This window comes from Myotis myotis, unplaced genomic scaffold, assembly GCF_014108235.1.
Source record: "Myotis myotis isolate mMyoMyo1 unplaced genomic scaffold, mMyoMyo1.p scaffold_m19_p_8, whole genome shotgun sequence".
NCBI classification, from domain to species: domain Eukaryota; kingdom Metazoa; phylum Chordata; class Mammalia; order Chiroptera; family Vespertilionidae; genus Myotis; species Myotis myotis.
Window position 1 is genome coordinate 42,876,077 of NW_023416390.1, and position 2,576 is coordinate 42,878,652.

The following is a 2,576-nucleotide window of genomic DNA, read 5'->3' on the forward strand; positions in this document are numbered from 1 at the left end:
TCCGCTGGGGCCTCCTTTCATTCCACTGTCCCCTCCTCCCACTTAAAACATCTTGGACAGTGAAGATGGGAGTGCCTTCCATTTGCCAGGCACTGTCAAAGCACTTTCCTCATATCAACTCATCTAACCCTCACCGCGGCCTCACCAGACAGCTCCGAGCATCGTCTCTATTTACTGAGGGTGAGCTGGGCTGTGGGGCAGACGGGCGTTCTGCCCTGCGCTACCCAGGTCCTGGGTTCGTGATCTCAGCCACTTGGCGAAGCTGTCTCAGAGGAGGTCTCGGCCTCAAACAGGGGTGTGCACGGGCCTCCACATGGGGGCTCCCCTGGGGTTGATCTGGATTGGTGTGGACCAAGCAGGAAGACCCTGGCCCCCTTGCACGGGCAGAAGGTGGAGGCAGCCTGCGGGGGCGCAGCGTGGGTAGAGTGAGGAGGTCAATTACCCCCCGCCCCAACACACACACACAGACACACACACACACACACACACACACACACACACACACACACACACACACATACTCCTGATCCCATCTTGGGCCTTTCTCCCTTTCGGCGGTTCGGCTCCGTGCAGGGTGGCCTGGAGAGCCGCTTTGAGCCCTCGAAGTTCTGCTTTCTTAGGTTCTGCCCTGGCCGGGTGCTTGGCCCGGGGACTCCGCCTCTGGGAGATGCCCTCCGCATGCCCAGGTGCGGAATGGAGGGGGCAGGAGGACCGGGCGAGAGGGCGGCTGGCGTTTCTGCGCGGACAGCGCGGGGGGCAGGCAGCTGGGTCCGCGCCTGGCAGGAGCGCTGTCTCCAAGCCCCGCAGGGGGACGCGGCTGGCTCCCGGCGATTCCCGCCCTCCCCCAGGCGGGGAACCAGCGGCTGAAGGAGGAGCCAGGAGATGTTCGCTGCCGCCAGCACCAACCCGGGGATGCATGTTCCCTGGGCTTCCAAAAGGGCTCCGCCGAGGAAAGAAGGAAAGGGAAGCAGCAAAGGCCGCAGTCCCCACAGCGGTCTGCACCTGCTCTTTGCCCGCGTGACAGCTCCCCTCTTCCATTCCTCCAAAGCTTCTCGCCCCAGCGATCGTCCAGGGCCCCCAGGCGGGCTTGGTGCTTTGGGGAGGTTGCTCACCACCATTCAGATGCGTGGGCCCTGGGGTGGCCAGGGGCAGGCCACCTCCAAATGTGTCCGGGCAGAGCTCTGATGGCCCAACTGTAGGAGGGTCCCAGTGTCTTGTGAAGTGATGGTTCAGGAAAGTGCTTAGCCCATGGCACCCCACCGGCTGCCTCTCTGACTGTCTGGAGAGCTTGGCTGCGTGGAAGTGAGATCTGGAGGGCCATTCAGGAATGCCCCATCAGGTCCCCCAAACTCCTAGCCACTCTGGAGGTCACCTCCTTGGCAGCCTTCCTTGATTTCTTCTTCCCCTCCTCCCAGCCTAATTCTCCTCACAATGACTGAATACTGGTGGCCAGAGAAGGAAAGCGCTGGGTTTTAGCTAGGGATCCCTAGGGCCTGGTGTAGAAGTGTTTGTTTACTGAATGCACGAATAAAGGACCATGGACAAAGGAGAGGCCAAAGGCCCCTGAAGCACTCAGGGATGAGGATGGGATGGCCAGTAGGGATGGGGCCAGCAAAGCCATCGAGGGTCCATTCTGGGGGAGGAAAGCCTAGGCCACGAAATGCCGGCCTTCACTTCCATCCTTAGTCCGTCAGTGAGGGATGGAGGGGCTTCCCAGGAGCAGTGTCTCACATGGTGTCTGGTTGGACACAGGTCTAGCTGAGGTGCCATGCAGAGACAGAGTGGGTATCAAAGGGACTGGGGTTGAGGGAAGCTGGGTTCTCTCCTGGGCCAGTTCTCTGCAGTCTCAGTTTTGCCAAGATTCAATCCCCCCAAATGCAAAAGAATTGGCCTGGAGATGGCACAGTTCCCATTGCCGCCAGGCCTCCCAACGAGAGAAACATGGGGGCAGGAGACAGAGGTTTCCTGGGAATGTCACCAGATCTCCAGACAGAGAAGAGGGCCCCAGGCACATAGGCTGAGGAAGTTGGACCAAGAGAGGCTCCCAGAATGATGACAGAACAGTGCCTGTGGCAGAGTCTGCTTAGGCTTGTGGCTTGAATCCCCCTCTGTCACTCACTGATGGAGTGACCATAGGCAAGTTACCGGTCCATTTATGCCTCAATTACTTCATCTGTAAATAGGGGTAGTCTTACCACAATGGACTGTTGGGAAGATTGAGCCAATATGTGTAAAGCTCCCACTAGGACCTGTCCTAGGAGAAGTTCTGTGTGTGAGTCGTTCTGATTAATAGGAAGGAGTGGCAAGTCTGCGGGTCACGGCATTGCTCCCTGCTTGGGCAGCCCTCTCCTCTGAATTGCCCACTGCTCGCAGGGGCCCCCCAAAGTCCAGGCCAGTCTGCCAAATGCTCCCCCTCAGAGCTTCACTTGCTCCAGGACTGAGGTTGAGGGAGGATCGCCTACCTGGACCTGTGCCTTGGAGGAGGCAGAGGGTAAGGGGGAAAGGGGAAGCCCCAGATGCAGCCTGTCCCACTTTCAGAATCACAGAAAGGAAGGAAAAGATCTTCTCTGGAGCAT